Consider the following 13,053-nt stretch of genomic DNA (forward strand, 5'->3'; position numbering starts at 1 on the left):
GTGTATGCTGGGCCTCCAACAGTATACTATACACCCTAGATATATATCCTTTCGTGCCATCTGTAGCCAGTATATCCTCAGTCAGTTCATGTGTTACTATATGTATGGTCTCAACCCTATTTTGAGTTTCTAAGGCATGCCTTAGCTGTAGGTACTGATAAAAGGAATCGTGTGTAAGATGAAATTCCTCCCTCAATTGATCAAAACTTTTGAGAGCACCCTCCAGATACAGCTGATGTATCCCGTGTATGCCTTTACTCTCCCACCTCTGAAAGCCCTCTAGTTGTATTACTTCTTGTAGATCAGGGTTTTGCCACAGTGGTGTGAACCGCGTAAAACCGTTCATTCTGAGTATACTCTTAATTTTCTGCCATAGTTTACGTATTAATGTCACAGTGTATATACGGTCAGGTGGTCTACCCTGTGCTCCCAGTTCTAGCAAGTATAACGGAGGTCTACCACCGCCATGGTATCTCAGTAGTTTTTCAGAAGAAGATCTAGCGTTTGTTAGACTCCAACCTTTCAGGTGTTGAAGTTGCGCCGCTAGGAAATATAACCACGGGTTTGGGACCGCTAGCCCCCCTTGGTCTTTAGCTCTTTGTAGGGTTTCTAAGCGAATCCTGGCCGATTTCTTACCCCAAATAAGTGTTCTGAATAATCTTTGTATTTTATTGAAGATTCCAGTTGGAATCCACACAGGGGAGTTGTGGAGAGCATATAAAAATTGAGGCATAAGCACCATTTTACATAGATTAGTCCGTCCTATTGCAGATAGGGGGAGGCGACACCACGTGTCCACCTTGGATGTCGCTCTCACAAGCAGAGGGTCTATATTAAGTGTTACATATTCTAACACCCTAGGCGAGATCCAGATGCCTAGGTATTTAAAAGTAACGACCGATTGAATTTGGTGCAAGTCTAGGTTGGGTGGGATGGGGTCTAATGGCATCAGTACCGACTTGTGCCAATTTATTGTTAGACCAGAGTAGCGGCCAAAATCATTCAACAGAGCCATGATTGGGCCCAGAGAGCGCTCCACGTCTCCTACAAACAGCAGCATATCATCTGCGTAAAGGGCGATGCGTTCCTCCAATGTTCCATAGCTAAATCCCTGTATGTCTGGAGAAGACCTAACAAGGCAGGCCAAGGGCTCTATAGCCAGGGCAAATAGGAACGGGGACAATGGGCACCCCTGTCTAGTACCCCTGTGAAGTGCAAAAGACTCAGACAAAAGCCCATTCGCCCTTATTTGTGCTCTGGGTGAGCCATATAGCATCCGTACCCATTTAATATACTTGGGCCCAAATCCCATTTTCCGCATGATCGCCCACAAGAAAGGCCATTCAACACTGTCAAATGCCTTAGCGGCATCCAGCGATAAAATTGCTCTGCTCCCTTCTCCCTCTTGCTGTAGTTGCAGGTTCAAAAATAGTTGCAGGTTCAAAAATGTTGACTTGCCTGGCATAAAACCAGTCTGATCTCCATGAATCAGTGTCAGTATTACCCTGACCAACCTGTTTGCCAGTACTTTAACTATCAATTTCACATCATTGCACAACAGTGATATTGGTCTATATGCATCTGGTAACAGCAGGTCTTTGCCAGGTTTTGGTATAACCACGATAATGGCATCGCTCATGGAGCTAGGTAATTCACCCATTCTTTCGGCAATTTTAATTACCTCTAGAAATTCTGGTATTAGTAAGGAGCTATAGGTTTTAAAGACCTCACCAGGTAAGCCATCCGCCCCTGGAGCTTTTTCATTCTGCACTGTTTTAAGGGCCTCCTCTAATTCTTCTAGATTAATCGGGGCCTCTAACATCTGTCTCTGTTCTCTGGAGAGTGCGGGCATATTGATTGGATCCAGAAAGTTCTCGATATCTTCTGGTGTATCCCTAAGTCTAGAGGAGTAGGTGTCCTCATAGAATCCCCGGAACACCTCTAGAATGTCTTGGTCTGAAGTAACTATTTCCCCATTTGCCGAGGTCAGTGAACGCACCCTGTTAGACTCTTTCTGTGCTCTTATTACCGAGGCTAATAGCTTGCCTGTACCCTCCCCTCCTTCAAAGTATTTCTGTTGGACGAAAAACTTCTTAGCCTCAGCTGTTGCCATTACATGAGACTTAAGAAGGTCTTGGGCTTCTATCCAGTTTGCCTTAGCTTCCTCCGTTCCAGTGTCTACAAAGCATCGTTCAGTGTCTTGTACCCTCGTTTGTAGCACCTGTGTATATGACTTCTAGCGGTATATTTCTTTCCAGTGGTCATACGGGAATAAGCATTCTCATATTATCACACGAAGATAAGAAAATCACAGCTCACCCTTGGTCTAGATGTTTTCAGTGGAATCGCTTTTCTGTGTGAACGGTGCCCGAAGCCGAAGAAAATCCTGTGTCGATGCAGGTAGGAGTCCAAAAAGAAAAAATAGAAGTGGCCGGCACTCGTTGTAGGTAAGTATAAAAATATTCAAAAAGCTTTATTTAACAGGGATAAAACACTGCATGGGACAGTAGCATAGAAAAGAAAAGCAAGTGGAGCTGCGGAGCTCCACGTTAAAAAGCGGTAATCAGACCTACGCGTTTCGGACGCTATGCATTCTGGTCCTTAGTCATGGTCTACCTGACACCGCTGTGAGGATTCATTAAAAGAAGGCTGTATGCATTACGTCACATTGTGGGAACGGGCAAACTTGCACCGGAAAAGACATAGAGATACATAGGTAACATGATACATTGTATAACAATTGATAGAAAGATTAATACAAATACATGGTATCTGTTCTTTTGTTTAGACCATATGGTATCCTAGTATTCATTTTTAAAATCCAATATATTTCCCTGTTCCGTAGTATATGCATTTTGTCTCCGCCTCTTATTGGGGCGGTAATCTTTTCTATTGCCATAGCTTGTAAACCTGAAATATTACCTTGATGGGTCTCTAAAAAATGTCTGGAAAGCATAGACATGTTTTTATTTGAAATATCATTTGTTTTTTTAGCATCACGAATATGTTCTGAAAGTCTAACTTTAAAAGGTCTGATAGTACTACCAACATATTGTATTTGACATTTGGTACATGTAATTAAATATACAATATATGTACTGTTACAGTTAGTGATGGAAGATATATTGTAAGTGTTGCTATTGTTGCAGGAGGAGAATGTTTTTGCGGGTGTCATGTATTGGCACATATTACATCTGATTCCCCCACATGGGTATGAGCCTTTACATGATAGCCATGTTTCTGACTGATGCTTGTTTCTAGAGGTGTATACTGATGGTGCAATAGTTCCTCCTATGGTAGTGGATCTTCTAGCTACAAATTGGCATCCATCTTTTAATATATGGAAAGTTTTTTCGTCTCCTGTTAGTATAGGGAGATATTTTTTTATGATTTTGACTATATCATGATAGTCCTTGCTGTATTGGGTCGAAAAAGTTACTTTCTTTTGGTTTTCGTTATCATATTTAGGTTTATTATCTGATAATAGAGACTGTCTGTCCATTGTATCTGCCTTTTTTTTGGCCATATTTAGAGTATGGATGGAATAGCCTCTGTTGATAAATCTTTTTTTCATGATGGATGTTTCTTTATCATATGCTTCCTGTGTGCTACAGCTTCTTTTGGCTCGAATGTATTCTCCTACCGGTAAATTCTGTATGATATGACCAGGGTGATTACTAGTGGCATGTAATAAAGAATTGCCACTTGTGGGCTTTCTGTATAGTTTAGAGGATATGAGGTTATTTTGTGAAGATCCCTCCAAAAATAGATCTAGAAATGGTATAGAGTGTTTCTCAAAAGTATGAGTAAAATGTAAATTAAATGTGTTAGAATTCATATATGAAACGAAACTGTCTATGTCTGCGACAGACCCCTGCCAGATAATGAGTAAGTCGTCTATATATCTTCCATACCATAGTTGTTGTGAAGTAAAAATTCGGCAACTGTGATCATGTAATTTTTGAGGTCTGATGAGTATGTTGTATATTTATTTGTAGCCCATTCAAGGGCTTGTAGTGCTTTGTAATGTGGTATACAAGTATATAAAGCTGATATGTCACACGCTAACCATGTATATCTATTTGACCAACCAAGATTAGAAAGGCTCTGTAATACGGATTTGGAATCCTGTAAGAAACCCGGTGTGTTGTGCACTATCGGTTGTAAGAGTCTATCTAGCCATGCACTTAATCTTTCAAGTATAGTGTCAACTCCCGATATTATGGGCCGTAGAGGTGGAGGGAAGGTCCCTTTGTGTATTTTTGGTGTAGCATGGAATATAGGAATTTTTGGATGTTGAGGAACTATATATTCCGCTTCTTTTTTTGATAGGACCCCTAATTGTTCACCCCAAGTTATATGTTTGTTTAGACTGGCTCTAATTTTTTCAGTAGGGTCTGTGGGAACCTTTTTGTATACTTGTTTATCTTCTAACATATTGTTTATTTCTCTTTCATATAGCCCACTATCTAGGATGACAATAGCACCTCCTTTGTCCGCACTTTTCACTATAATATTATTGTTTGATTGTATTTCTTTGATGGCTTGCATTTGTTTTTTATTTAGATTATACGGACCTCGTGTTTTTTTATCATGTAAAATTTTAAGATCTCTTTCTACTAGAGATTGAAAAGTATCCATTTCTGCAGTTCTGGAAGCTACTGGATAGAAATCTGAATTTTTCGTATGAAATGGGGATAAATGACTACTGTCAATTTTAATTATATTGTAGTCATCATCTATGAGGTGCTGTAGATTCAAAACGGCACATTGTGTTTGAAAATCCATATTTTTGTATTCGTTTTGAGGTAAAAAGTCTTGCTGTGTTGAGTGGGTAGTTTCATCTTCATCAATGTTGAAAAAATGTCTTTTTACCGTCACTGATCTAACAAATTTATTTACATCCATGAGTGTGTTATAGAAGTTGAAACGTTTTGCAGGTGCAAAGTTAAGACCTTTGCTCAATACTAATAATTGAGATTGGCTCATGATATTCGCTGACAGGTTCAATACTGTTAGGTCCTGTTTTTCTTGTTCGATCTGTATGTCCTCGTATTGGGGTAGTATGTTGTGTTTCCTGCGTTTCTTTCCTGCTAGTCGGGTTTTCTTTCTGGTGGGGGTTTGGTGTTTGTTGGTCCCATTTGGTTTTTTTGATGATAATGCGGATAATTTTGTTTTGTATTGCTTGTTTGGGCACCATTCACACTACGGGTTGGTTGCGATTTCTTTGTGGTATTTCCGGTTAAACCTTCTCCATCTGATATGTCAGTATTATTGTCTGAGGAGTCTTGCTCCGATGATGCAAAGGATACTTTAGGTGTTCTGTTTTTATTTTTGGAAAGAGTGTGTGATTTATAGGGGTTTCGTCGTCTTTGCCATGTGTAGACTTCTCCCCTTTTGTAGTCCATAATGTCCCGATTGAACTTATTTTGTTTCACTTCCATAATGTCTTTTTCTAGCTTGGCTAGATTGAGTTTTAAGTTGTCGTCCAGTTGTTTAAATTCTTGAGTGTCCACATATGTTTTTAGAGATTCCTGGGTTTGTTTTATGTTATCTCCCAATTCTTTTAACCGTTTATCTTCTCTCTCTGCTATCAATCTCATAAGTTTGGCTGAGCATTGAGAGAGGATATCATACCATTCCTTGGTAAACTCTTCATCGTATGTGCTGGTGGGATATTTTCTTATTCTTAGACCTCTCGGTATCATATCTTTTTCTAGATAGTTGAGAAGAGTTGTATGATCCCACCATATTTTTAGTTGTCTAAACAAAAGAACAGATACCATGTATTTTTATTAATCTTTCTATCAATTGTTATACAATGTATCATGTTACCTATGTATCTCTATGTCTTTTCCGGTGCAAGTTTGCCCGTTCCCACAATGTGACGTAATGCATACAGCCTTCTTTTAATGAATCCTCACAGCGGTGTCAGGTAGACCATGACTAAGGACCAGAATGCATAGCGTCCGAAACGCGTAGGTCTGATTACCGCTTTTTAACGTGGAGCTCCGCAGCTCCACTTGCTTTTCTTTTCTATGCTACTGTCCCATGCAGTGTTTTATCCCTGTTAAATAAAGCTTTTTGAATATTTTTATACTTACCTACAACGAGTGCCGGCCACTTCTATTTTTTCTATATGACTTCTGTTTGGAATTGTGAGTGATAATGCCTTTATTAAAGCAGTCTCTGATGAGTGATTTTAATGTGTCCCACACTATCAGTCTGGAGGTGGTGCCAATGTTAAATCTTAAAAATTCCTTTATTTCCCCAGGTATCCTATCTGTCGGTCGCAGAATCGGTATCCAGAAGGGGTTAAGCTTCCAGAGGCGCTGTCCCCCCCCAGTGTCTGCAGCCATTTTAAGCGTAACCAACACTGGGGAGTGGTCAGACACACTTCTAGGAGCATATTCCACCCCTGCCACCATGTTCAGCATTCTATCGTTCCCAATTGCCAGATCAATGCGGGACAGGGAGTTGTGGGAGCTCGAATAACATGAATATCTTCGTGTCGTGGGGAATTTATGCCTCCAAATATCCGTCAGTCCCACCTCAGCCAGAACCTTAGCCAAGGAAGTGTCAGGACTATTAGCAGGAATGTTACCTCTATGATGTCTGTCATAGTATGGGTTAATGTAGTTATTGAAATCCCCTACCGAAAGTACAGGGATAGCTGGGAATTCCATAGCCACGGATATAATTTTATTCAATATAGTTGAGGAGTAGGGCGGGGGTATATATACTGCTACTAGTAATATTTCCCTTGTATGTATAATACATCTGAGAGCAATAAAGCGCCCATCTGGGTCAATACTACAGCTTAAATACTGGAAAGGTATCGCTCTGTGTACCAGTATGCTCACTCCTCTAGCATGTGAAGAGTAAGTAGAATCATACGCGGTTCCTATCCAGGATCGTCCCAAGCTAGCTATATTAGTGTCTGCAAAGTGGGTTTCAGATAGGCAAATTACTGCAGGCTGATACTGCTTTAGGGCTGTAACTACCGCGTACCTTTTAACGGAATCGCCCAATCCCCTGACATTCCAGGCTACTATATTAATCTTAGTTGCCATTGTATGAGAGGTCTAAAAATAAAATTGCTATGCACCTGATAATACTCTGCAAATACCCGGTTAGGAACCAACATACAACAAACAAACATAAAACCACGCGCCGTAGGCACAACCTTGGGGAAAAAAAGTAGCTGCGGCCTGCAGTTTGCCTGCTCGCAACATAATGCAGTAGTGAGAAAAATCATTACAATGTAAGATAAAGTCACTGGTAGAGCGTGACCCGCTATTCAACTTTAACTATGAACAGTTTGCACCCTGCAATTACTTTTTAGAACTCAAACATATGTATACTTGCAGCTCCCGTGTCAGTGTCCAGTTTGGCAGACAGTCTATTCACGCTGAGGGCTACGCCGTCGCAGTTCGTTGTCGTGAGCATCCAGCCAGGATGTAGCTTCTTCCGGTGAAGTGAAAAAATGCGTAGCTTGCAACGCCACCACTCTCAGCTTTGCTGGGTAAAACATAGAATATGGTAGATTATATTGGCGCAAGCGCTGTTTCACCCCCATAAATGTGGCCCTTTGCTTTTGAACCTCAGCTGAGAAATCGGGGAAGATTGAGATCCGGTTTCCCTCAATGCGCAGATTTTGCTTCTCTCTCGCCTTTCTCAGGATGATATCTCTATCCTTGTAATGTAGAATGCGTATGAGCACCGGTCTCGGGGCATTGCCTGGTGGCAGGGGTCTGGATGGGACCCTGTGAGCACGTTCCACAGCAAACAGCGGAGTCAGGGTTTCTTTGCCAAAAACAGATAAAAGCCACTGCTCAAAGAATTCACTCGGGTTTCTGCCTTCCACCTTCTCCGGTACCCCGATGAGGCGCACATTATTACGCCGTAGCCTGTTTTCCATATCATCTTGTTTAGCTAGCAGGGCAGCTATGGAAGTATGCATACGTGAAACATCCCTCTTGACTGGCGGGAACTGGTCTTCCACTTCTCCTACTCTGCCTTCTAGGGCCCCCATTCTCTCTGAGACCTTTTGCATGTCATGACGTATAATATTAAGGTCTTCCTTCACACCACCCACTAGCATTGTGAGTGAGGAAATAGCATTATTACAATTATGCACAGCAGACAGTACCTCATAGAGAGTTGGTTCAGAGCCTGTGGCAGCAGGATGTGGGGAGGCAGTTGCCTGCTCTTGCAGCACACGCTGTCCACGTGGTGGTCTTGGGGTGTCTGGTGCCCTGGACCTCGTTGCGGTCGCCATGTTGGATTGCGGGGTCGGCAGAGACGGCCAGTCCTCACTCCTCTGATCTCCCCCCGAGGATTCCGGCTGCGGATCCAGCGCACTGCCCGCAGGCAGCACGTGGGCAAACTTCTGAAGAAGGCCCGCCACCTCTGCAGGATCGATGGCCGCGCGGCCCGCATGCTGATCGCTGCCGGTCTGTTCTCCCGGCGCTTCCCGCGCCTTCTTTTTGTTCCCCCCGCCGGCCATGGAGGATCGTGGGGCTCTCCGGGCGTGAGTTCCTCGCTACCGAGCACTATAATTAGCAGGGTGCCGGATAATGTAAGGATGTGTAGCGGGAGCTCAGCCAGCGTGCGACCGCTCACATCCTCCGCTAAGCCACGCCCCCCGAAACTAATAATTTAACCCGTCGCAAACCACACTCAGACTCGCATACACCACACACACATCATCCATGTAGCCCGCCACCTTTAAAGTCCTTCCACCACCACCCGGAATTTGAATTCCCTTCACCACCTTATCACCCTTAATTAAAAGTAACAGTGGTTCTATAACGCAAATAAAAACTATAGGAGACAAGGGACACCCTTGTCTCACTCCCAACAATACTTTTATTTTTTCCGATAATTTCCCATTACCTTAAACTTTACTTAAAATTCCCCTATACAAACTTTGCACCCTCTTGACAACCCTAACTTAATTAAAACCCTAAATAAAAAATCATGTGGCAAACTATCATAAGCTTTTTCAAAATCCAAAGACATTACATACACATTTTTACCCCTCTCCCGGCATTCCCACAACACGTCTCTCAATAAACACAAACTTCCATGCACACTCCTCTCAGGCATTGCACAAAATTGTTTACCACTCACAACCTTACCAATCACACCTTTCATCCTATTTGCGAAAATGTTTGCATATATCTTATAATCCACGTTCAATAAACTAATAGGTCTCCAGTACTTTAAAGACTTTAAATCCCCTTTTTGGGTATCATCACAATCACACCATACTCTCAGATATACACACATTCTCCCACATAAACTTACATACACTTAACACATCCTTACCTATAATACCCCACATGCATCTATAAAACTCAATCGGTAGCCCATCCTCTCCTGGCGTCTTATTCGCTTTCATACTTATAATCACCTGCCATACCGCATTCATCGTGATCTCACTCAACAACCCTTTCTTATCACATTCTTCCACCTTTTTTTCTAACACACTCAAAACTTCACTTTCTAATCCTTCATCCCTCTCTTTCCTTGTAAACAAACCACTATAAAATTTCTCTTCCTCTCCCACTACATCCTCCATCTCATCTCCATTCATACCAAAAACAGCATCCATTCTTGTTTTTTTCACACAAGCTTTCTTAAAGAAAAAACGTGTACATTTCTCATCCTCCTCTAATTTCTCCACTCTCGCACGAAAAATAATACCCCTTCCTCTCTCAACCAAAAACTGATTAATCTCCTTTTTCACCACTCAACTCATTCTCTACATTCTCACCCCATTCACGCAATAAATAAAGAAAACGCAAACGTTCATTCAAAATCACAAAAACCCTCTTTCTCTCCATAGCCTTACATATGCCTCTCTTCAAGAAAAAAGACTTTGCATATTCACTCTTCAAACACTCCCATTTCTTATAACTTTTAACATACAACTCCCATACTTCTTTCCCTTCCAACAAACAAACATTCAACTTCCATACCCCTTTCCCAAACTCTCTTCCATTCACCACATCCATACTACAAATTAGTAACTCATGATCTGAAAACGTAACAGATTTTTGACTATACTTTAGAGAACAAAAATGGTCAGACACAAAACAAAAATCAATTTTTGAACTAATCCCACCCCTATCTGCATAAAATGTTTTTAAATCAAAACCACATTTTTTCTGAAAATTATATAAACTAAAATCAACTAACATATTTTTCAAAATCTTTGCAGACACATCGAGGACCTCCCCTGTTACATCACAGTTAAAGTCCCCTACCATGACCACCAGCATTCTCCCAGGTAAGTACAATTTAATTTTTTCAAAAAGGGTAACCCTATTCTTCTTATTTACTGACGCATATACATTAAAAATCTTCATTCTTACCCCATTCACATCACATACAGCCATTACACATCTACCCTCCTCAATCACGACATAACTCTCTAACACCACACTATTTCCCTTAAACAAAAAACCCACCCCACTATGCCTTGAATCAAAACCACTCGACCACAACATTTTTCCCCACTTCCATTCATCCTCATTCACCCATTCACGCACCCCGCATTCCTGTAAACAAAATAAGTCTGCCTTTTCCTGGCTAAAGAAATCAAAAATTGTCGTTCTCCGGCTCTTCGACACTAACATTCTCACATTTTGAGAACATATAACAAAAGACAGAAAAAGAAAAAAAAAGGAAAAGGACTTAAAAAAAAATTCTAAAGAAAAAGTCAAACTTTAAACTAAAAGTCGGGTCTAGGAACCTTTGTGCGACAGCCCATAGACCAGTGGTGGCGAACCTATGGCATGGGTGCCAGAGGTGGCACTCAGAGCCATTTCTGTGGGCACTCAGACCAGGACAGAGTTCACCAAATCCAACAAATCTTCCTGCAGTCCCAGGCAAGAGATACTGCTCTCAGTGCTATTTTAAAGCTGTTTGGAACTGCGGGAAAAGTGAGGAGTTGAAAGAACTGCAATATCTCTGGAGATCATCCTGCTGGACTCACCATTCTTCCTCTACTGAGGGACCCTGGAGAGAAGCTACAATGTCTGAGTCTGGATTTGCCCTTCTTTTTTCAATTGTATTGGTTTTCTCAGGAGGCCAATATGATTGAAAGATTGGAAGAACAGGTAGCAATAAGTTACTGCTTAAAATGCCACGTTGGCACTACAGTGTAAATAAGCGGATTTTTGTTGTAGGTTCACCATCACTGCCATAGACTGACCAATCTCCTCCTTCTCTGATTTAGGTTAGTCACCAGATTCTTCTCCATCTTTTTTACTTTTCTTAAATCTCTTTTCTCTGCAGGTGAGGAGATGACTCATCCGTATCGTCACTGATTTCAGGTTCAGTCCCACCGCCCTCCCTTTTACACTACTGTGTCCCATGTGAGTGGTAGGACTCAATGTGCTCTGGGTCTGAAAGATGGGTTTCACTTTCACTCTCAGCTTCTGATATAACTTCCTCCATCTCTCCAGGTTCTTCCATGTGACCTTCTTCCATTTTTTCCTCCTCCTCCTGTTGCTTCAAAATTTTTGCCGCCTCCACCCTTTTCCTTTGCATCTCTTCATTCCTTTTTTTAAGGACCTCTGCGTATGTTTTTTGTCTTTGTTCCTCCTCCTCTGCCTCCTTCTGTCTTCTTTTTTTCAATTCCGGGCACTCTCGGTATAAATGTGTCAGACTTCCACAAAGATCACAGTGCTTTTCAGCCTTACAAGTTGAAGCATCATGGCCCGTCTGCTTACACTTACGGCAAATCAGCACATGTGGACACGCTTCTTCTGTGTGCCCAAAGGAAAAACACTTCCGAGAAAAATTCTCTGGTGGAAAGGAGAAGCCACCTATGCAAGTAGGGTCACGTTTAAACTTTACAAAAAACTTAATTTTGCATTTGTAGATGCCCAAATCATTAACCAACTTTTCACCTCCTCGGACAGAACTACAATACTTTGATATATAGATTCTTAAATCCTCCACAGGGGTGAACGGGTCATATACATGCACTATTATAGGCCTTTCTCGTTCTGAAAATAAAGGAGTTACCTTGACTCCGGCCATTAGTGAATCATCCCAGGCACCGACCTTCTTTGTTGAAAGTGACCTCATTCACTCCTCTTCTCCTGTAAGAATTAAGGCTGTAAATCTCCAGCTTACTCACGTCAATCTTCTCCATGATTATCGTCTTCACCAGGAAATGGTAATCATTCCTCACAGTGTCACCCGGGTTGACCTCCAAATGAAGCGTATTCTTCACCGCACTCTGCTCCATATCCAGACAAAAAAAGAAAACTGTCAACCATGGCAAACGGTCACAGAAAAAAGTTTCCTCTCGCAAGGAAAAAATCCAGGTATTTTACCCAGATGTCGCCCCCTCGACCCTCAACCCACATCCAGACCTGCCAGGATCGTAAGAAGAAAGGCCGAGAAGCGATTTTTTTTTATTGAAAGAGCCTTTATTCACAGATGCACAGTAAAACTTACAGACAGTGTGTGCCATGACGCAGCATGGGCTTTGTACAAAGCACACAATAAATTAAGATACACTCCTAGCACTTATCCTAACACTATGGCAGAATAAGTGCTACTCTAGCATACTAGCTCAGGCAAACAAAAAACACACATTTTCAATTAAAACAACTAACCTGCAACAGGGGATACAGATGGGAGGGGGGGGAGGGAAGAGGGAAGGGGGTAAGTTGTCACAGGCCCGTAGCTTTATTGAAAAATAACAGACACATGAGGGAGGTAGTGGGGAAGGAGAGGATGGTAAGTCTTCTCCTTCCTGGATGCCTCCATCTGTGAAGAAAGAGGCAAAGTCCCATAACTCCCTAAATAAAGTCCATGATCAACAAGAAAAACAAAGTCCACAAGAGAAAAATGAAAAAGTGGCTTGTCAGTCCTCTTCTTCTAAGTCCACCCTGCTGTCAAGGGAGGCATAGTCTCTGAGCCGGTGACAGTCCTGGATGGACAAAGTTTCTCTGTGAAGGGTGAGGCACCTCCTGGCGTACCACAGGACGTCTTTGAAGCAGTTCATAAGACGCCAGGAATCCTGGA

Source organism: Engystomops pustulosus, chromosome 9 (assembly GCF_040894005.1).
Source record: "Engystomops pustulosus chromosome 9, aEngPut4.maternal, whole genome shotgun sequence".
Lineage (NCBI taxonomy): Eukaryota > Metazoa > Chordata > Amphibia > Anura > Leptodactylidae > Engystomops > Engystomops pustulosus.